Raw genomic sequence first — 24,601 nt, forward strand, 5'->3', positions numbered from 1 at the left:
TCCACCTGAGTTATGCCTCACGGTCTTCTTCAATACCGCGATCTCAGCTCTGGCTTCGTCAAGAGACTTTCGCAAGCCCACGATCTCTGCAAGACCTTGGTCGCTTGCCTCTTCAACCTCCTTGACCCTTACTTCAAGTTGTGTACACATAAGATCATTGTACTCGTGTTGAGTCCAGAGTTCCTCGAGTTCTTCCTTCATTTTTGAGTTGGCCTCTTACTCCTTATCGAACAAGTCCATCTTCTTATTCCAGGAAGTTTCCAAGTCCTCCATCCTCACCAACACTTTTTCCATAAGTGCTATAGTAGCATCCTGCACACCATGACTAGACCTAGCCTGAGATTCAGCTGCCATTGCTAACAACTTCCTTCTTCTTTGCGATCTAGTTTCGACCATCCAACAGCTTTACCAAGATGCCTGCAACCTGAACCAACTCTTGTTCCACTTGTATGTGAAACAACTTTCTTCACCTACAATTACCTGCTTCACTCTCACCAACTGTCAAGCTTCTTCAACCCTGAATTAGCTTCAGTATCTGCACTTCGTCACGAGCAACCTTGCTCTGATACCAACTGTCACGCCCCCAAGCCGACGGTAGTCTTTCAACCGCTCTTAGCGAGGTGCAGCACCACTGAACACTTTCTTTTCACCAATACTTATGTTCATCGACTATGCCTAACCACTTACTCCTACTTAGTTTGTGTTTCACAACCAAGTATTATTATATTATCCTTTATACCAATGAACACCCATACACATTCATTATCAACAACAATTATAAATGAAGAACACAATTGCACAGTATAAAGGGAGGGGCAACTCCCTGAACAATGAGTCTGCCCGAATCAATACATTATACAACAATTTACAAAGCTTTACAAGTATACTTGGAAACCCCAAGTTTCATACTTAGCCAAATTTACAATCCAAGGCAAAGCTCGGTTGCCTAGCTCATTGGCGCCTCTGCACGGTCGTCGCACGACTCACCAACGCTTCGTTCACCTTGTCGCACGATCGTGTTGCTTGCCCAACTTGGGCACGCCTCCAAGTCGCCACACACGGGCGCCTCTACCCGAGAAACACCTCCGTTCACAATCTCAACACTTCTCCAAGTCACCGTGCACACTTGCACGACGGGCAGGCGCTCACCCGAGTCGCCAAGACACCCGTGCCAAGTCGTCGCACAAACCGGGCGCCACACACCCGTGCACGCCCTCACCCAACCACCAGGCGCTCCTGCCTGCACCCTTCACCCAAAACCAAGTCAAGCATTCCTTCTTCGTGCGGCTTAGCCCAAGAATGGGCGCATCCAAAACTGCACCTTCCTCCTTAGCTTCTGCGCACTTAGACCTGCGCTTTTACTCCTTGAGCGAAGTTGTTGAGCGAATGTTCGATTGCCAAGTGCCTCCCACGCACTTGCAATATATATCCAACGTAGGGCGAAGTCTGGCTGCCCAGCTAACTCGCCCAAAGCCCCTACTCCATCGCAAACTTGCCAAAATACCATGTCGGCCCCCTCATCAATATAGGTCAGCCTCCACATGTGTTAATGCATGCTCCTATGCGTATATACAGCTCGCCCCCTTCTCACTTATGCGCATTATCTCATTGCACCTCAAGTCATGAGCTCGCTCTTCAACACAACCGCAGCCACCCGCGCGCATGCACGTTCCACCTGTGCGCCTAGAACTGCAGGTTGTTACACTGGGCAATGGAGCTACGTGCAGCTCTGCCTCCTAGGGCCGCATTCCCACCCTACTCTAATATTCGTCAACTGTCCATCTCCATGTGCAGCTCCGTCGCCCACGGCCGCATTCCCACCCTGCTCTAACATTTGTCAATTGTCCATCTCCATGGCGCATTCCCACCCTGCTCCCGATTGTAAACATAAGATCCTCTGTCTTACAAGAAGAATGTGGGCTTTTCTAGGATCGCTCGTATCTCGATCTGAGCTCCTCGCATTATTACTATATCTTGTCATATCTCCTTGCTCAATAATGCAAACGTTGGATCATTCTTTTGTGATTTATTCATGGGACCTGATAGAAAGAAGGGGTCCCTGGATCAGGGATTCATACTCCTTGTTCAAGAGAGGCTCCTTTATTTTTGTGATTTATTCATGGGACGTGATGGAAAGAAGCAGTCCCTGGATCAGGTATTCATACTCCTTGTTCAAGAGAGGCTCCTTTATTTACTTGGGCATCCGCTATTTGATTGAGTTACCATTTGACATGATAAAATTCAATGTTATCAAACCATCTAGTTAGAGGCTCCATTCGTTGAAGAATTGGAGGAAAGAGATCTAAGGATTTTTTTGAGGAATTTTGGCATTTTTGAATGAGAATCAGTGAATCTCTGATTACCCAAAGTTGACGAATTCCTTTTGCTTTTGCTATATTCATTCCTTGCCAAAGCGCTGGGGCTTCTGCCTGATTATTTGTGTCGATTCCTAGCCCCAAATGAATTTCATTTCTATTTCTCTAGAAAAGGTCCCCTCCTTCACCTACCTCCCTCAATTAATTCGTACTATAATAATTAATAATAATAATTTAAAATAAAATTATAATTTATTATTTTTTTATAATATTTTTAAAATTTTAACGATATAAAGAAATAATAAGTCATTGAATAAAATACAACTTATAATTAAATTTCAATTTTTTGTTTGTTTGTTAAAGAAGTGATTTACAAATTTAAATAGTTGACATATTATTATAATCAATAATATTGAACATTTTATCGCCAAGAAAAATACAACTTATAATTAAATTTCATTTTTTTGGTTAAAAAAGTGATTTACAAATTTAAATAATTAACCTGTTATTATAATCAATATTATTGAACATTTTATTACCAAGAAATACCTGATTTGAATCTCTTTGAATCAGACGCACGGCACTAGAAGTATCAATTTAGGAATACGTAAAAAGGAGAAGGGTCTAATATATAGTGATTAATTGTCCCACATTCATTACAGGTTCAGAATAGACAGAGGACGGACTACAAATAAGCGGGGGACTGAATGTTGTAGTTACCCAGCGGTGTGATCAACACAGAGTTATTCTTTCGCCTTTTACTAAAGAAAACCGTGTGTTGGCCACTATCAGTGGCATACGCCACTTTTTGGAGGCTTCTTTGGTTGTTAGATGTGAAATCGAGAAACCCACGAAGGAAGTCTTACGGAATCAGCGAACTAGATGTCTATCAAATAAGAAATTTGAAACGGAGTCAGTGAACTAGATGTTTATCATCTGTTATGTTGGATGGTACTCTCTATTGTATATATGGTATGCTGTTCACAAAGGAAATCCAAAACGGAGTCAGGGAACTAGATGCCTATCAAGTTTGCTTTGGAGAATTATTTTCTAGCGTGTCATGATAGGTATGGTATGTTAGACCTTACTTTCTATCATATATATGGTATGCACACAAAGGAAAAATCCAAAACGGAGTCAGTGAGGAGATGTATTTTCCAGCCTGTCATGATACATATGGTATGTTAGATCTTACTTTTCTATCTATATATTATGGTATGTAAGTAAGATCTGGAAAGTGTCGCTGAAGTTATATTTTGCGATCTCCGGTTGGCGTACATGTGAAAGTGTAATTTACTGATTTCATGTTAGTAATTAAATTGTACAATCAAATGCAAGCAATTTTGACAATCTATGTGCTTCTATTGCTTATAGAACATTGTCCTCGTCATGTAAAAAAAGAGAGGGCATTGGGGTTTTTGGTTTTGGGTCCTTAAAAATTTGCGCATTAAAAATCGGTTGACTCCCATCATGAAGAAATAGTTCGTCTTGATGGACTTGAATACATGTACCATTACTGTAGTTACTGAAGTCTTCAATTGTGTCTCTATTCAACTAAATTAGGCTGGGGATTTGCGTCCCTTCCCCAAATAAATACTTTCTCATGCAGCCAACTCCAATTTGACCTTGTCATACCAAAATCTTCTTTTTTCACATAAACGGATCCCGTCAACGGTTGCTCTGTTCGCTTCATTTATACACAAGTATTCTGGGAACCAATTTTTGCTGTGTAAAAGGCCACATTTTTGCAATCAACGAAGATGCTGACATACCACGCAAGCAATTAATGAGCGTTCCCATTGATATTCACAGTGGCGTCAGACTTGGTATTTATACTTTACAAGAAATGTTAAACATATTTCCTGTCCCAACGAGTAAACATGTGCGTCTAGCCAGAGCTGCGTATTTGGGATCTACATTAACCAATGTTACTTCACAAAATTTACTGTTACTTCCCAAAGTTTAAGGCTGTGTAGGTCACCAAGGTGATCCCATTCAGGTTGCTTCAAAATACCATATTCATCAGTGGAAGTATCATAGTCATAGTTGTTGGTAATAAGAGGGCCTCCTGCGGAATAACCAAAATTTGTTCCTCCGTGATACATATAAGAGGTCTCTAAAGGTGCAACAGAAAACGCAATCTCCTCTGAATTCTTAACGATCACAATAATCACAAGTCTACAAAAAGATCATTCCTTCTAATCAACAAATACGTCTTCACTACCAAACGGTTCTCTGCAATAGGGACTGATAGATAGAATAGATAGAATTAGGAATTTGTGTAATAAATTATCTGACAACAAAGATGCGGAGATGGCACTTACCAGTAAATTCAACAACAAAACTGCAGAGAGATGAAGAAAAGATTTAGGAAGATGAAGAAAAGATTTAGGAACTAAGTTGCTGCTTAAAAGCTTAAAAGATCTGGTGTTTAGGATGGATTAAAAGATCTGGTGTGGAAGATGGATTTATGTGTTTATTGTTGAAATCTAATTTCAACTGCATACGTACAATGCCAAAACCGCTCCTCCAATCCACTTGACATTTCGGACCGCTTCTGCGGTGAAAGCAGTTTCCGGATAGTCGAGTCTGATCCAACAAATTTCCTCCACGCGTCCAGCACTTTTTGCAAAACCACCTGCCATATCGGAACGTAATGTTCGGTAACAAGGGGCCTTCCGATATTCATTCCAGCCGTCCGATTGTCTTTATCGTTTTCCGTCGTCCATCCATCAAAGTTGCATACAAGTCTGCATTAAATACATTGCATGGATTAAAATTTTGATTGACCGCCGATAGTAATTTAATGTATTAACTGTGCCCGTAGAATTATTGGTAAGAGTATTAAATTTTAATGTTTTTTTTTATCGAAGGTATGGGCAAAAAAAAAAAAAAAATGTTACCGTTTTGCTTGTGTTGACCATTGTAAAATGAAGCGGCAGTGAAAAACAAAATATACACAATAGATAATGTGTTGACCATCTTTTATATAATGCGAAGGCGAATATTGCACAGCAGTGCATAGGAGAAGAAGCAGGGGAGATTTTCTTCTGAAGTTAATTTTTGTATGTGTGAACGCACAGCAGTGCGAAACAAAAACCCAGGTTGAAATGTAATTTTTGCTGGTTGCCCAAACGAAGGGAAGAATGAAGAATCGTATGGTGTGAGTAAAGAATTTTTTTTGTGAATGTAATGTAAAAATTTTACTGCATATGTAAAATTATTTTTACAGCAGTATATGTAAAATGTTTTTCACAGCAGTGAATGTAAAATGAGAATTTTACCCAGCAGTGTAAAATCTTAGAAAGAGAGTTTTATTTTTGTTGGCTGAATGTATTTTTGGTAAATCCCTCTCAGTGAAAGAGGATGAAATATGTATCGGCATTTTATTTTTAATGAATACAAATCTTTTATGGGTGTGTAATACTCTGTTCTCAGAAATTTTTGAAGCTTCCCTGTGTTAAAGATCCTGGAGAGAAACAGAGCATTGTCTCTGTGTGTGTTCAGTTTGTTTGTTTTTGGAATTTTACCAGAAAAATCCCCAATAGTGGTATCAGAGCAGGCTTAGGCTCTTGGAAGGTGTTCAAGAAGCTGAAGAAAAGAGTTCTTTTGCTGCAACAACTTCTCCAGCAGAGTGAAAACTCAGTTAAGAAAAGATTCAGGTATTCTTCAAAGCTTTTTTTGTGTAGCTGTTGAAGAAACAGTCAGTGTTTTTAAACACACAGTCAAGAATTTAAACCATAGTTTAAAATGCAAGGAATGGCCAGCACAAGCACTAGTATGGGTATGTTTAATACCCAGCTCCCACAGTTTAATGGGAAAAACTATGACTACTGGTCAATAACCATGAGAGCTTTATTTGCCTCACAAGATTTATGGGAATTAGTTGAATATGGGTTTGAAGAACTAGCAGATGAAGAAGAGTTTAACAGTTTGACATAGGCACAGAGAGATCTGCTGAAGAGCAATAGGAAGAAAGATTCAAAAGCCATTGTATTTTTGTATCAAGCAATGGACCAGAGTGTGTTTCCAAGGATAGCAGCAGCTAAGACATCCAAAGAAGCATGGAAAACTCTCAAGACAGCCTATCAAGGCATGGAGAAAGTGAAGACATCAAAACTACAATTGCTGAGGAGAGATTTTGAGAATCTGAGCATGAAGGAGTCAGACAACATTGACTCATTCTTCACACAAGTGATTGGTCTGGTCACATAGATGAGGACTCATGGAGAAACCCTTGAAGAAAGGAGGATTGTGGAGAAACTATTGAGGGTCCTGCCCTCAAAGTTTGATGTGATTGTCACCACTATAAAAGAGACAAAGGATCTCTCAAACTTTTCAGTTGATGAGCTACATGCATCACTGATAACACATGAGCAGAGGTTGAGTAGGAATGAAAACTCATCTCTAGAGCAAGCCTTCAAGACCCAGATGTCTTTTGGAAGAGGAAGAGGTCAAGGCAGAGGAAACAAGAGAGGAAGAGGCAGAAGCCAAAACAGAGGTGGAAGAAACAGTCCAACAAATGCTCAAGGAAGAGGCAGCAATCCAAATCAGAACCAAAGCCAAGGCAACAGCCAACAAAGAGGACAACATCATGCTCAAGGACAAAGGTATGAAAAATCCAATGTCCAATGTTATTACTGTAAAAAATATGGGCATTATGCCAGTGAATGTAAAAAGAAGCAGCATGACATGACTAATAGATCTAGTGCAAACATTACTAGAGAAAACATCAGCCAAGATAATGTGTTGTTAGCTTGTAACATGGTTGAAACAAACAGTGAAGATATATGGTTTTTAGATTCAGGTTGTAGCAACCATATGACCGGAAACATAGCCCTCTTTTCTGCTTTAGATCAGAATGTGAAATCACAAGTCACACTAGGAACTGATAGCAAAATTTCTGTTATGGGAAAATGAGAGGTAAAATTATTTACAAAGAAACGTGAAAAGAAAACCATAGCAGATGTCTACTATGTTCCTGGAATGAGATGTAACCTCTTGAGTATTGGACAGCTTGTTCAAAAGGGTTACAATGTTTTCTTTGAGAATGATGTATGCACCATCATGGATATAGCACCCAGCAAAAGATGCATTGCTGAAGTGAAGATGACAAGGAATAGGATGTTCCCTCTTAGAATAAGGGCAGATTTGAAAAACAAAGGAGAAATTGCAACAGTTACCCAAGAGGCTTTCCAAAGCGTGCCAAAGGATGAAAATTGGTTGTGGCACTTGAGATTTGGACATCTCAACTTTGGAGGTCTTAACTTGTTGAGTAGAAAAGGAATGGTAAGAGGATTACCATTGATAGAGAAACCGGACAGCCTTTGTGAAGGCTGCATATTGGGAAAACAACACAGAGAAAGTTTTCCATTAGGGAAAAGCATAAGGGCAAAGGCACCCTTAGAGATTGTCCACTCAAACTTATGTGGACCAATGCAAAATCCATCATTAGCAGGCAGCCAATATTTCCTAACATTCATTGATGATTTCACCAGAAAAACTTGGGTATATTTCCTTAAAAACAAAAGTGAAGTGTTTGAAAAATTCCGAAATTTCAAAGCACTTGTGGAAAACCAAAGCGGGCTGCGCATCAAAGTTTTGAGAACTGATAGAGGAGGTGAGTATATCTCCAAAGAATTCCTACGTTTTTGTAGAGAAAATGGAATTCACAAACAGTTTACAACTAGGGACACCCCACAACAAAATGGAGTTGCTGAAAGGAAGAACATGACCATCATGGATATGGCAAGGAGCATGCTAAAGACAAAGCATTTGCCAAATGATTATTGGGTTGAAGCTGTAAATTGTGCAGTTTACATTTTGAATAGGTGTCCTACAAAAGCAGTGATGAACAAAGTGCCGGAAGAAGCATGGAGTGGGAGAAAGCAAGGAGTCACCCACTTGAAAGTTTTTGGATGTGTGGCCTATGCACACATTCCAGATCAGCTAAGGAGGAAGTTGGACAACAAAGGGGAGAAATGTATTTTCATTGGATACAGTGAGGAATCCAAAGCTTACAGGTTGTATATCCCATCTACCAAGAAGTTTTTTGTCAGCAGAGATGTTCAATTCATTGAGGAGGAAGCTTGGGATGGAAGCATAGAGAAAACAGTGAATGTTAAAAACTGTTTGTCTCATGATGAAGATGATGAGGAGATGGCTGAAATACATCCCCAAACAGCAGCGCCAACACAAGGACAACAAGGGACACCATTGAGGATAAATGAAAGTACTTCTCCAAGCACACCAGAAGGAGGAAATTCAAGTGCATCTTCAAGCACTTGCACACCAAATGAAAGAGGTAAGAAGTTTAGAAATCTAAGTGACATTTATGATGAAGGAATGAATTCCTTGTTTGCTTTATATTGTCATGTTGATGATCCTATTCATTTCGAAGAAGCAATTAAGGACAGGAAATGGATAGAAGCTATGGATGAGGAAATCAATGCCATAGAAAGAAACAAGACATGGGATTTGGTTGAGCTACCAAAAGGTAAAGAAGTCATTGGAGTTAAATGGGTCTACAAGACCAAAAGTAATGCTGAAGGCAAGATAGAAAGGCACAAAGCAAGGCTAGTTGTCAAAGGATACAAGCAGCGGTATGGGAGAGATTATGAGGAAACTTTCGCACCGGTTGCAAGAATGGAAACCGTCAGAGCAGTGTTGTCCATAGCAGCACAAAACAAGTGGAAAGTTTACCAAATGGACGTGAAGTCAGCATTCCTAAACAGAGTGTTAATGGAAGAGGTTTACATTGAACAACCTCTAGGCTATGAGAAGAAAGGTGAAGAGCACAAAGTGTGCAGATTGAAGAAAGCTCTTTATGGGCTGAAGCAAGCGCCAAGAGCATGGTACAACAGGATAGATTCATATCTATTGGAAAAAGAATTTGAGAAATGTGAGGGAGAACCCACCCTCTACATCAAAGAAAAAGATGGTAAAATTTTAATTGTTGTCTTATATGTTGATGATGTTATTTTCACAGGTAATGATGATCATCTCATTGAGAATTTCAAATCAGTCATGAAGGAGGAATTTGAAATGACTGACATGGGTTTGCTGAGATACTTCTTAGGAATAGAAGTAGATCAAAATGAGAATGGAATTTTTATCTCACAGGCAAAATATGTAAATGAAGTGTTGGGCAGATTTAACATGCAAGAGTGCAAGGCAGCAATCACTCCCACAATAATGGGATTAAAACTCAGCAGAGAAGATAGCAGCAAGGATTTTGATCCTAGCTTGTACAAGAGCATTGTTGGCAGCCTTATGTATTTAACAGCAACTAGGCCTGATATAATGCATGCTGTTAGTTTAATTTCCAGATTCATGGAGTGGCCAAAAGAGGCACATTGGCAGGCAGCAAAAAGAATTCTGAGGTATGTTAAAGGTACAAAAATGTTTGGCATTTTATATACTGTCTCAGAATGTTCATATTTGATTGGATACACTGATAGTGATTGGGCTGGAAGTGTAGATGATCGGAAAAGCACTTCCGGTTATGTTTTTCATATGGGTTCAGGAGCCATTTCATGGGCTTTTAAGAAGCAGTCCATTGTAGCATTGTCTACAGCAGAGGCTGAATATGTGGCAGCTACAGCAGCAGCATGTCAAGCAGTTTGGATGAGAAGAATGTTGAGGAGCTTAGGCCAGGAGCAGGCAAAAGCGACAATGATTTTTTGTGATAATAGCTCAGCTATTGCATTGTCAAAGAATTCAGTGTTTCATAAGAGAACGAAACACATTGATACAAGGTTTCACTACATCAGAGAATTGGTGAACAATGGAGAAATTGTCTTAGAACATTGCAGGACTCAAGAACAGGTTGCAGACATTTTGACAAAGCCATTGGATCAGAAAAGATTTGAATTTTTGAGGAAGTGTCTGGGTATGACCGAATGCCCAGCAGTTGAAATTAAAGGGGAGTGTTGAAATCTAATTTCAACTGCGTACGTACAATGCCAAAACCGCTCCTCCAATCCACTTGACATTTCGGACCGCTTCTGCGGTGAAAGCAGTTTCCGGACAGTCGAGTCCGATCCAACAAATTTCCTCCACGCGTCCAGCACTTTTTGCAAAACCACCTGCCATATCGGAACGTAATGTTCGGTAACAAGGGGCCTTCCGATATTCATTCCAGCCGTCCGATTGTCTTCATCGTTCTCCGCCATCCATCAATCAAAGTTGCATACAAGCCTGCATTAAATACATTGCGTGGATTAAAATTTTGGTTGACCGCCGATAGTAATTTAATGTATTAACTGTGCCCGTAGAAGTATTGGTAAGAGTATTAAATTTTAATGTTTTTTTTATTGGAGGTATGGGAAAAAAAAAAAAAAAAATGTTAACGTTTTGTTTGTGTTGACCATTGTAAAATGAAGCGGCAGTGAAAAACAAAATATACACAATAGATAATGTGTTGACCATCTTTTATATAATGTGAAGGCGAATATTGCACAACAATGCATAGGAGAAGAAGTAGGGGAGATTTTCTTCTGAAGTTAATTTTTGCACAGCAGTGCATAGGAGAAGAAGTAGGGGAGATTTTCTTCTGAAGTTAATTTTTGTATGTGTGAACGCACAGCAGTGCGAAACAAAAACCCAGGTTGAAATGTAATTTTTGCTGGTTGCCCAAACAATGAAGAATCATATGGTGTGAGTAAAGAATTTTTTTTGTGAATGTAATGTAAAAATTTTACTGCATATGTAAAATTATTTTTACAGCAGTATATGTAAAATGTTTTTCAGAGCAGTGAATGTAAAATGAGAATTTTACCCAGTGTAAAATCTCATAAAGAGACAGGTTTATTTTTGTTGGCTGAATGTATTTTTGGTAAATCCCTCTGAATGTATTTTTGGTAAATCCTTCTCAATGAAAGAGGATGAAATATGTATCAGGAATTTTATTTTTAATGAATACAAATCTTTTATGGGTGTGTAATACTCTGTTCTCAGAAATTTTTGAAGCTTCCCTGTGTTAAAGATCCTGGAGAGAAACAGAAATTTTTGAAGCTTCCCTGTGTTAAAGATCCTGGAGAGAAACAGAGCATTGTCTCTGTGTGTGTTCAGTTTGTTTGTTTTTGGGATTTTACCAGAAAAATCCCCAACCGTTATTATTACATATAAATTTCTAATTATAATAAAATTAAATAATTATTTAATTTTATTATGATCATGTAATTAAAAGATCAAATTGATGAAAACAATTTTCTTGTTTGTGAGATAAAAGACTTTTTTAAATCATAATTTCACTGCGTAGTTTACAAAAGTGATTGTGACCTCCAAAACACATTCTTAACTGATATATCCAAGCATGTCACATTGAACACTGTAACCGTTAGAGAGACTAAACAATGTAAATGAATTTAAAATAAAAATAAAATATACTTTAAATAAAAAATAATGTAAACAATATAAATAATATAAATATTTGATTATTTTTAATTAAAATCATTACTTAAACAAAATAAAAATAAAAATAAAATATATTTTAAATAGAAAACAATGTAATCCCTAATAAAAACATAAATAAATTTAAATATTTGGTTAATTTTATTTAAAATCATTACTATCTAGGTTCATTATTAATATTATTATTATAATTCAGTAATGTAGTTAAAATATTTTGCTTTCATCTAAAAACTGTAAGTAAAAAATTTAGATGTCTATATTAAATAACATTTATTTCAACTTCAATTTTTTTTTTTCAATTTTCCTTATAAATATTTCAAAACTTAAATAAATTGTTTAAATATGCTTATTAACATATGTATATTTCAATATGACTTATATATATATATATAAATTGTTATTTGAATATGCTTGTTATATATATATATATATAATTGGCATATATTTCAATTCAAAAAAAATAAATTAAATTCAGTTATTTTTTAATAAAATGAGGTGTAATTCACTATATTTTAATATAAATTTGCCAGGCATTGAAAAATATTAATTAGTATAGATCCATTTTAAACACTAATCTAAGATGAGCAGAGAGGGATCCAATTTCTTGAAGTGCAATGTTTTCTTATGAGTAGACATTATTTAAATGTTTTGTATAGTGATTTGTATTTTTATATTTTTAAAACAATTTATTTTCGCTAACATGATCAAAATTTCAACTTTGATGACAGACATCCTTACACATCACACTGTGTTGTAGAATGACCCTGTTGGCTCAATAAAAATAAAAATATTCAATGGGTTTCAATGAGATTTTTCTAAAAATATTAAAAAAAAAATTGTTCGAATTGTAAATTTAAATTGTGTAGTTTACACAATCAATTGAGAATGACACTTTCAAAACAGCGTATCTATTTTTACATTCAAAAATGCAATTTAAATAACTAAAAATTACACATGGTATATATATATATATATATATATATATATATATATATATGAATTAACTTTTTTGAGATACATTTTTTTTTTCAAACTAAGATGGGTTTTCATATATAAGAGATTTGATCCCTATAGAGCTTATAAGGTCGTGGTTAAAACGGATTTATAATGGGCAATTAAATTAAAATGTAAAGTTTTGAAATATAATGTTTACCAATATGAATCATTATGTTAATTCATATAGTCAAATCAATTTATCTATCTATTTATATTTAGAAATATCCTCATTTTTAATTATATATTTATTAATTAAATTTATTAAGTTTTATGTATTTATTAATTATATTTGTGGAATAGTCTCTATGGGTAGTTCAATTGGTGATTGTTGTGATATGAATTCTTTGTGAAGTTTGTTTTAGGTTGTTGATTTCTAGATTCTCTTCAATTCCTAGATTCCATGACCATTAATTTTGAAATTGAACATATATAATTTCTTTCATGTTCAATATATAGTTGAGATACTGTAAAAGACTCATCTTAATCGCTCATCTATCAAACATCTAAACACATCATCTATTAAACATCTAAAAACATTAAATAGCTTAATATGAAAGTGTTTTTTCAAATTTTGTATTGTAAAAATTTGTAAGCTTTATTTTATCCCTTTTAATATTTAAAATTAAGATGGAATCTATACTAATATTTATTCCATTAATTAATTTTATAATTAGGAAATAATATTAAATTTTGACCCTAGAAGATATCTGGAGATTGGAGAGAGATTTATGGAGAAGTTGTGTGGTTGCTTTCTCTTTTGGGGGGAGTTGTACGTGTTCAGTGAACTAGAGGTGATATGTATGATGTTGGAAAAATGATTGAGCTCTTTTGGCCTTTCATCTTTCACAACTTGTTGCTAATAAAACACATCTCTTATTTATTTAACCTATCAATTTGACTAATTAAACAGATAAAAAATAGATAAAAAAATATATTTCTTGCATGAAAACTTTGCTTACAAAAATCCAATCGTACCATTCTCTAACATGCATAACATTAGCAGCAAACTATGAAAAGAAAACCACAAACACCCAATCGTTTTTCTCAGCGTCCTACTTCATCACCTCTTTGTTCACTGAAGGCATACAACTCCCCAAGAAAGAAAGAAACCACACAAATTTTACATAAATCTCCCTACAATCTCCACATATCTTCGCGGCTTCTCAAAGTCGCTACTCTCGGGTCAAATTTTTTTGTGTTGCTTTAATCTCCGCTTCGCACCATGAATTTATCTTCAAAGAAAGGGCCATTAATGGGAAGTATCTTTTCCGAGGTGTCGTTAACAAGGTTGAATCAAGCACGGCATCTACTCACTTGTCTCACCTTTTTTTTTGGGTGGGCATAGAGCTTAGGCCTGCTCACCATAGTCTCCTAGATTATGCACACAACTTTCAGCATATTGTGTGATTAGTAAGGGACGATATCATGGGTTTGTGTGGAGTGATCAATTAAACAACCTATGTATGGTTTGTTGTGCTGAGACCTGACGATCACTGATTGGTTAAGTGTTGAATCTGAGTGTTGCGAAGAGTCAACACAATGGTGCAGAGATGTCCCGGTTGAAAGTTGTAATCAATTATTAGAATAGAGGTCTGCAATGTTTGAAAATAGTCACCCTGACATAGAAAAAGACCAAGATCTGCAAGGGATTTGAGATTCAGGGGTCTTACCATTAACAAAGTCACAGATCCTAAGCATGAAACAAGTTGTTTTCACTTTTGACTGTGTTGTGGCAGAGGAGCCTTAAGTCTGAAGAGTCCATCTCCAATCTCATGTTGTAGAGTTTGCTCTTTGGGTTTCATCATCCCTCAAAAGAATGTTGTTGGTTCTCTCGTCCTGATCTGCATGGTATAAAGAATCATTGTGTTGTTGTTGGTGTTCTCATCGTGATCTGCATGTTGTAAACGATTGCGGAGCAGCGGATCTATGTTGTGGATTTATCCATAGATTTTCTTTTCCCTTTGCAATGATGTGCTTTTACGCTGACTCTCTTGTCAAAAGCAATGAAGATCATTAGAGTAGTTGATTTAATGAATCGTGTGTTGTGAAAGAAAAACAAACCGGCCGCTATCTAATTAGATCTCTTTATTGTGATCTACACCCTCATAGGCTCACTATAAACATGGTAGCATAAGAGTTCAGATCACGACAGCGTAAGAGTTCGGATCTCTTGCACTTGGAAATAAAGACATATTTCTTGTTGTGTTCTTTCAAGAGGGAGGCAAGAAAATATAGTTTGTTGTTGTAGTGAGGGAGAATAATCTGATCCGCTCAAATCTCAAACATTGACACTTCGAAGGAGAATCGTCCTTAATGCTAATTTCACAGCGACTTTGTGACATATCTTCATAGCAAGAAGATTCTTTTGTTGTCGTCTCCAGTGACTGTGAACACACAGATCCTCGCAATAGGATATCGCAGAACTGATCCATCATTTCTTCCATGATGGCATTTTCCAATCTACACACAAACTGCGACGATTTGCATCCTCGATGAATTTGAATCCCAACTAATTATTCATCGCATGCACGGAGGAAATATGACAGATTAAGGAGGTGAAGGTCTTGGGAGGCAATTAGGAGCTTCAAGAGTGCAAAACTCGGGGCTTGTGTGATTGATTCACTATATTGATTATGGGTTTGTTTATATGTTTGTTCATGTGTACAAGTGTGTCTATGTTTGTGTCGTGTGAGTTGAAGTAGTTTTATATTCTGGTTATAAAAAGGATTTGGTGGTTTTTAAATTGGAAGCCTCGGTGTTCGAAACATCAATTCTTGTGTGTTTTTATTGGTTATTAAAAGGGTTGGTGGTTCTTAAACTTAAAGCTCCGATGTACGAAACATCATTTCCTGTGTAAGGTCAAGTTGTTTGATCAACTTTTGAACACATTCAGTCTCCAAACTTCCATCCTAGCAACTGACGGATAGCCGAAAGCGAAATATCCGATAGATGATGGTTGGTCCATATGATGGTTCATTACTTGACAACTCTTATCGCAGAACCCCGACGAGCCGAAGTTTTAAATTGTTGATCTTGCAAATTTCATCAACGATGGTCAGAGACAGTTATGTTTTAAATGGAGGTCAAGTAACAGCTTGAAGATGTGGTGGTGAAAGAGCGGAGTTTGCGAGATTCCATAGTGGATTTGAGTGTTGATGAAGACCAGTCAAACAAATATCATATTGTTGTTGTCATATTTGTTCCATGTAAGCATTAAAGGAGGGTGTTGGAAGTAATGCTCCCATGTCGTGTGTAGTTGTCATTAGGAGTTACAAGGAGTCAGTCTAGAAGTCGTTGTTTCCAATGTATGAGTTGGAGTCATTATATAGAAGTGTCGAAGTCAGTGTATTATGTCTTATATAATTGTAATTGTCGTGATCAATAATATATTGAAGTGTGATTTGTGTTGTGTGCAATTGTCCTCTGTGCTCTCGATCTTAATTTCTAATATCGTAAGAGTGATTACATAACACAAATCTCATTTGATACTTTTATTGATAACCACAGGTATAAATATATAAGACACAAATTATTGACTTCGACACAACTAGATCATCATTACAACTCACACATTGGAAACACGAACTTCTACACTGACTTCTCGTAACTCCTAATGACAACTACACATGACATGGAAGCATTACTTCCAACATCCCCCCTTAATGCTTACGTGGAAAACATTGGAAACCCATATTATAACAAAAAAGATAATATGTGTCTAACTAGTCTTCATCGACACTCACATCCACTCTGGGATCTTGTAAATTCTGCTATTTCACCACCACATCTTCATGTTAGAACATTAATCATAACTACGGAAAACGGCGCCATCCAATGTTCACACGTCAGCGAGTTTAATGTGACTCTGTGGGTCGGTAAGACATTAATTCAAGTCAGCGGAGATTGGTATTGATTCTCCTCGGTATGTATCTATAAATTTCAATGTTTAGTAATGAAATAACAAGCTCTTCTATAGAGCCTTCAGTGTTTTCTGTCATGGTATCAGAGCAGAGGATTTCGGCTTAGTGTTTAGGCAGCAGCAACAAAGGCCCATCCTGGGTTGTGAGGTCTGGGTGGTTTGCAGTCAAAGCCTAGAGTAATTTTCTGCAGTGGAGAGCGAAGTCCCGGAGACATTATGCAATTTGTCGCTGTGTGAGTGGCACTGTGAGGTCCATGTGGATTTGAGCAGCACTGTGAAGCTGTTTGAAGAGAGCACTTGTGTGAAGTTGTTGTGTGAGGAGACAGAGCTCAGGTGAGCTGGTTGGAGGAGGTCGAGTGGTAAATTGTTGTGTGAGGCCGATTGGGTGCTGAGCTGTTGTGTGATCAACAACTATTTGGAAGGGTGGAAGCGCTATCCTATTGCAGTCATAAGGGTGTTTGGAGTGTGTGATCTGCTTTTATCATAACTAGTGTTTTTCGTGTTGTTGCAGCTACCACCCTGAACCAGAGGGCAGAGATATGTGAGGCTTCGCTGTGTTGTACTTGATGTCCATAATCTTTGCTGGTGTTTGCATCTACCTGGGACCTGCAAAGCAAAGATTTGAGAGAGCCAAGATCCAAGTTATGGATCTGCATGTGGTCATTTGAAACAGTGCATTTTATTTCATGATTGAAGATTGAGCTGAGTTGTATTAGGGAGATCTGCCATACGAATTTGTGTGGTCAACTGTTGTTGGAAGAGGCATGGATGTAGATTGTGTGGTGTGAGCCTTGTGTACAAGGGAATGCTGGGAAGCTACATGGAACTGGAGTGGCTTTAGCAGCATGGAGTTTCGAGCCCTTGGCATTCTAAGGAGTTGCGCTGCCTAGCAACTGTTCTACTGCTTATTTAAGATTAAGATGAGGGTTTACCTCTGATTTGTGTGGTCAACTGCTGTTGGAAGAAGTGTGGAGGAGCAGAGAAACTACCTAAAGAAGTGGCCACCATGTGTGGAAGTCATCGGTTTGATTGGTTTGATTAGAGGAAAATGAGTGGGATAATGTTGGATACTGATCTTTTTGATGATGCATTTTTAGAGAGTCCATTTGGAAGTATTTTTGGGCCTGGTAATATTTTTTATTTAGGTAGTATTTTTGAGTCACAAGAATTATTAGATCAACATAATGATTTTATTGATGATCATAAATATCGAGAGATGGAGTCCATTCCATATGAGAGCAAAACTTGCTTGTCTGTGAACCCAATTGCTAGTAATGTGATTGGATCCGCTTCTAAGATTTCTGCGATAGTGGAGGATACTACCATGGATGTTGTTCGGAGGCCACTCATGTTCGAAGATGAGTGCATTTTGGTGGCTCCTCATGGAAAGTGGGGAGAACATGGATTGGATTATCGTGTTTTCACTATTCAGGATGTTGCCTTGCATCCCAATCCGGAAAATGTTGCTGATGTTAAGTACGTAAGAAAGGAGCAGAGAAAGTTCATAAGGAAAGCTAGAAAGGTGAAGATGAAACTGCACCAGCAAATGAACAAACATGAACTTTTTAGCAAGAAGACAAAAATGAAACGTTTTGTTGTAAGCTTAGCTGAGACTTAGACCAGTAGGCAAGTTAAAGTTTAGGTTGTTGTGATTAAGGGGAGGTGTTAGAACATTAATCACGACTACGGAAAACGACGCCACCCAATGTTCACACGTCAGCAAGTTTAATGTGACTCTGCGGGTCGGTAATACATTAGTTCAAGTCGGCGGAGATTGGTATTGATTATCCTTGATATGTATTTATAAATTTCAATGTTTAATAATGAAATAACAAGCTCTTCTATAGAGCCTTTAGCTTTTTCTGTCACTTCGAGCTATCACTTGACCTCCATTTAAAACGTAACCGCCTCTGACCATCGTTGATGAACTTTGCAAGATCAACAATATTGACACTTCGACTCGCTGGGGTTTCCGCGATAAGAGCTATCAAGTAATGAACCATCCTATGGACGAACCACCATATGTTGGATATTTTGCTTTCGGCTATCCATTAGTTGCTATGATGAAGGTCTCAATACTGAATGTAGTCAAAAGTTGATCAAACAACTTGACCTTACAAGAATTGATGTTCAGACACTAGGGTTATGGGGCTTCCAGTTTAAGAACCACCAACCCTTTTTATAACCAATAAAAATACACAAGAATTGATGTTTGAGACACCGAGACTTCCAATTTAAGAACAACCACCCATTTTTTTTATCAAAACAAACAAATCAACATCTAAATACTACAGTCATCTCTTACATAGATTTTTCTAAAAAAATAAAAAATAAAATAAAGATGTGTCATCTCAATTTAAATTCATTGATCACACTATTGGCCCTCAACCGAGTGTAAATAACTGATGTACGCTCTGCTAATATGCTGATCTCTGCATTTCATGATCGTCGAAGCATTTTTCAATAAAACTCACACAACGAGATAGCGACTCCAGACCCTAGAGAATTCCGAAGGCGTCCATCTTCGAGCCCACAACATGTCCAATTAAAGACCAGGGTGGAGAAGAAGCACAGGCCAAACTTCAATTTTATCTCAAATTTATATCGAATTCCTTAGCGAACAAGAAAATCTTCTGATGCGAAGTCGCCTTTCCTTTTAGGATTAATACTGCTGCAGTCTTCTCCTTCATTACTCAGATGGCTTCTGACGGATCTGCAATCTTGTTCGTTTGGTGATGATGAGGACGGGCTACGACTGGAAGAGGATAGCGAGCGATGTATTCCGATTACCTTTGAAGCAACCGATGCATTCCTATGCTTAATTGCTGCGTTGAAACAATGACTACTCCCCTGTGAGTCGCCACAGTGATAAAATATTCTTTGCAATAAAATCTGCAACAAATTTTGGAAATTTTGCTGTACGGTTTTTCACCTGATTTAAACAACGAAATTTTCTCCACATTGCAATGAAGACAATCCATGCGACACCCATATTTTGAAGCACCCGTTGTGATTAGAAGAAACCTTCAGTTTCTAAATTCCACGCTGCATGAAATATCTTGTTCATATGACTGCAACGAGCATCTACATCACTAATGGTTGATAAATTTAAAAGTCATCCACAAAGTGTCAGAATTCAATAAGGGATTTGAGATCTGGATTTTTCAGCGAATTGTTGCACGTTTCCTTCTCTTAGACACAACACGCACATACCCAAACAGATTTCAATCTTTCTCTTAGACACAACACGCACACACCTAAAAATATTTATAAAGACACATATTTAAAAATCAGTCTTAAAGCGACAATCTGTTCTACTACATAAAACCGTAATTAACCCAAGGAAACAAACTGCATTTTGTGTTTGTTGCTGCTCAAATTAGCACCCTCACGAATTTTCTGATCATGGTGACGCAGGGTAATATGATTTGCCTTTCATTTTAGATCAATTCCTTGAAAGCATGGAGGTTGCCGCTGTCTATGGAAGCAAACTTGTCAAATAGACCAATGCCCAATAAGTGATAAGATGCCTTAAGAGCATTTAAACCACCACAATATAGTGAGGGTCAGGAGCTAATTAGTCATGGTGACGCAGGGTAATATGATTTGCCTTTCATTTTAGGTCAATTCCTTGAAAGCATGGAGGTTGTCGCTGTCTATGGAAGCAAACCTGTCAAACAGACCAATGCCCAATAAGTTAATTTAGATCAGGATATGCCAAGCAACACTTAGATATCACCTAACCTTGTTGCTGTCCACAGATAGCAGATCTAATTTATGATAAAAATATGCAGGAAACGCAGGTTTGAAGAATGGAAAAGCAATCCAAGAGCACCAAAATGCACTTAGAACAAATGCCTTGGTTGCTTTTGATAGGGCAATGAATTTAGCATGCAATAACAACCTAACAGAAGTCATATTTATAAATAACAAAGGAATTGGAAATGGGAAAATTGCTGGAAATGGAAAATTTGCTCCGGAGAACAATATAACTTGATAAAGGAAGCACTGGGAAAATAGCTGGAAATGGAAAATTTGCTCTGGAGAACAATATAACTTGATAAAGGAAGCACTGGGAAGCCATTGTAAGCAAGCCATAAAATGAGAATAAGCAAGACAGGTAAAGTTGAAGTGAAGATGATTGTTCTTACCCAACAAAATGACTGTGAAGATGCCTCAGGTATTTACTTCAAGTGAAGATGATTGTTTCGAACAAAATATATATATTAAAACAATACGCTGTTGTAATATACATGTGAAATCATCCCTTAAATATTCTTGCATCATTTCTAAAATCATCTAAACTATAGCAAACACAATAAAAAAAATTCCCATTTTCAAAATTTGTAATGTGAAATAAATCACACTTTCTGAAACCTATTTCAGATCTATCAGCATAAGTATACTATTTAAAAAGTTGGATATAGAAATAAATTTTCCAATCAACAATAATCCATTGATTTTGAATTCGATTACAATATATTTGCCTGTAAGACAGGTACAAAATCTGTTGGCATCTTTTAGAATAAGTAATAAAATTCTTTTATTGCAATAGGCCTGCTATGTAGCCCAGGACTCTCTCGTGGCTATATATAGTGACTTCTATGCAAGCGATTTCACACAATTCTGATATTGACATGGATTACCAAGACTAGTGGATTAACCAAACTACTATATAATTTATGGGTCCACTCTCTATTATGTTCCAACGTTATTTGTTGACGGCGCCGAGAATCTACAGGTCCCACTCAAGGTCGGGAGTTAGGCCTTTCTCCCCATTCCCTCTGTAGCTCAGCTCTAAGGCCCGACCTCTGGCTAATCGGGGTCAGGTTTCTTACTGGTCGGGAGGTCAGGCTTTTCAAGTTCAGTGTAGTTTCTTCCTCTATTATTACCTTCGAAGGAGGCACGGAGGTTGAAAGCACATCGACCTTTGATGCAAACAGCACGCAGTGATCCTTGTGGATATTCCACAACATTTCGGCAGTTTTCCTCATGCTGAGGTTGTCTTATCTGGAAGGACTAGTGCACTGAAACGCCAGTTCCAGAACATTAGATCTGTGTACGGGTAGCTTCCAAAAGGGCGATTAATCTACTTAGAGGGTGAACTAGTGAGAACTTGAGCTTCTTTTCATATGCATAGAGGTTATCCATCTACAATTTGGCCACAGGTTATCCGTCTACAATTTGGCCATAGAAAGGTGGTTTTGTGAGGCTAACACATACACAATCCCAACAAATTGAAGCAGAACATTTAAGTAAACCCTCCAATACAAATAAATTTTGGTAAATGCAATATAGCTTGTTTAATGTAACAGAAGTATGAACCGACAACTTGAAAGTGACAAAATACATGAACATTCAGGACAAAAATAAACAGTATGTGTCGAGGATTTGGTTGGGGTGACCCTTGAGTTCAAAACAAGGGAAACTTCATTTTCTCTCTTGCGGCTTATCAGGGCTGACAGCTCTTTTGAAGAATGCAAAGTTACCATTGGCTCCGACCATTGACTGTAAAACCCTTTAGAAAAAAAATATAAAAAAAAAAGCCCCTTTCGTGTTGACTAATAAGTTTACAGATGGAAAATCCCACCAAATCAGTAATAGAAACCCTAAAGTATTGCAATCAACCTGGAGATTCTAGGGTTCGTCTAGATGAGGGTTGAAACTCCAGTGAACAATGCGACATACTTCTCATACGACCCACCGACGCCTACGAAGGAAGCTTTCCTCTAATAAACAAGAAAAAATTGAAGGAGTCAAAACATCTATGGGAAATCCGTCACAATTAAAGAAAATACCCACACAACCGAAATGATTATTTACTTGAGCAATGTAAAGAAAGGAAGAGTCGAGCGAGACGCATGTACACATTTTGGAATGGGAGCGGCCTTCCTATAACATAAACCCTAAACATCATATTGACGTCACAGTGAAAACACATAGGGTTAACAATTCAAGGATAGTACGTCAAAAATACCTCACCAATCAAAAGCCCGGCCGGAAAAGAAGCCTATGCGCACCATGACACTGATCAGAGGGCAACAGAATCATGAAGGTCGAAAGAAATCAGTAAATGTTGAAAGAGTTGCAGAGCTTAGGACCGAAGCCGTAAGAATTTGAGCTTCTGTTCATAGGCAAAGAGGTTGTCCGTCTGTAATGGAAGGGTAGTATTGTGAGATAGTATTGTGTCTAGATGAGACAGGTGACTACATGCAGCTTGCCACAAAGCTATGCAGTGGACTACATGGATATGTTATGTCTTTGGCATGAGACAAGTGGCATATCAACCGTACTTTGGATAACATCATATTGCCCCAATATTTTTGCTCGGAAGTGGCATATCAACCGTACTTTGGATAACATCATATTGCCCCAATATTTTTGCATCGAACAACGTGAAGGCTGCAATAAGACCCCAATTGTTTTCCGAACCAAAACTTTGCTTAAAAGTTTGTTGAATGAAATTCCGAGCATTAAACTTAGGTTAAAATGCCAAAACGCTGGAAAAAAATCGGTCAAACTATAAACTAATGCTCGGTCAGCGATCGATCGATCGCTAATAGTCCCAGGCAGGGACTAATAATCCACTCTCATTTTTATTTACAAAGAATAAGTTGTTATGGTAAGCTCCAATACCATATTAGAAAAATAAAAGAAAGAGCACAGAACAATTACACACAATACAAATCTCATTTGATATTTTTATGATCACCATAGATATAAATATATAAGATACAAATCACTAACTTCAACACAACTAAATCATTATTACAACTCATACATTAAAAACAAGAACTTCTGGACTAACTCCTTGTAACTCCTAATGACAATTACACATGACATAGAAGCATTACTTCCATACTCTCCACAGACACTTTAAAAATAAATCAAAATAATAACCTCCCTCATTCCACTTTATTTATTTAAATTTTTTCAGAGATTAACACAACTTCAAATGTGAAAATGAACAATTCGGTTTGTTGCAGATATGAAAATAGAGTTAAATATATGACATGAAGAGAAGGGCAAAACTCCAATAAACCTACTTTTAACAACTTCAAATGTGAAAATGAACAATTCCATTTGTTGCAAATATGAAAATGGAGTTAAATATATGACATGAAGAGGAGAGCAACACTCACTAAACCTAATTTTAACCCCCGTTTGTTGCAGATATGAAAATGGAGTTAAATATATGACATGAAGAGGAGGGCAACACTCAGTGAACCTAATTTTAACCCGAAGAAAGAGGAAGTTCATGAATCCTCCAACTTACATGTATATTTTAATTCACTAAGGGCATTGACATTTTCAGTAAAAATTCTACTTTATAGCTATAATTTTCATGTCTTTGTTTAAATTACTTCAAAGTATATAGAAATAACTTTTATTTGAAGTATTTAATCTTTTTTTAATCGTGACTTTTTATTCATAGGGTACGAAGGGGATTACACTCTGCATACATACGTAAAGGTAAGTTTCAAGCTCTGTAGCTTCAGATTTCAAAATTTGTTGAGCCAAAAAGATTGTAATAAAATCTGCAATGGGTTACTGCCTTTTCCAGTGATAAAAACTAGCAATGGCATTGTTATACGAAAGGACTAAACCAACCCGACACATTTGAAGTAATTAATCTTATTAAAAAGGTTAATTATTAATGTGAAGTACTTAATTTTATTAAAATGGTTAATTCTTAAAGGTGGTCACTATTATTTTTTTTGAGTAGCAATTTAGTTAATTTTTTTTGGATTTCAAGGTATTTTAATTAGTTTTTAAGTTATATATTTATTCTAAAAAATAATTTAATTTATTAAAAATTGAAAAAACACAAAATTGTGAAACTTTGTGTACTATTATTAAAAACAAAATAAATTAATAAGTAAATAAATTGATTTCTTTTGTTAAATTGACTGATTTTGTTTTTTTTTCCCATGAAGTAAGAATTTTGCATAAGCTT

The 24,601-nt window shown here is 37.0% G+C and overlaps 2 long non-coding RNA genes and 1 pseudogene across 2 annotated transcripts; 1 reads left to right on the forward strand and 2 right to left on the reverse strand.

The window, feature by feature from the left end:
• Positions 1-3,037: 3,037 nt before the first annotated feature.
• On the forward strand, positions 3,038-3,150 carry LOC149242288 (U5 spliceosomal RNA; annotated as a pseudogene).
• A 15,745-nt stretch (positions 3,151-18,895) lies between these two features.
• LOC149242289 (uncharacterized) lies at positions 18,896-22,887 on the reverse strand. The gene is made up of 3 exons (XR_016246628.1): positions 22,622-22,887; positions 19,577-20,314; positions 18,896-19,469 (listed from the first exon to the last, which is right to left on the reverse strand). It is a non-coding gene; the product is annotated as an uncharacterized LOC149242289 (long non-coding RNA).
• LOC149242290 (uncharacterized) lies at positions 21,595-22,612 on the reverse strand. Its single transcript, XR_016246629.1, has 3 exons — positions 22,468-22,612; positions 22,273-22,373; positions 21,595-21,821 (listed from the first exon to the last, which is right to left on the reverse strand). It is a non-coding gene; the product is annotated as an uncharacterized LOC149242290 (long non-coding RNA).
• Positions 22,888-24,601: the final 1,714 nt, after the last annotated feature.

Source organism: Pinus tabuliformis, chromosome 8, assembly GCF_031772625.1.
Source record: "Pinus tabuliformis cultivar Carrire ecotype Pingquan chromosome 8, CPIR1, whole genome shotgun sequence".
In the NCBI taxonomy this organism is placed as follows: domain Eukaryota; kingdom Viridiplantae; phylum Streptophyta; class Pinopsida; order Pinales; family Pinaceae; genus Pinus; species Pinus tabuliformis.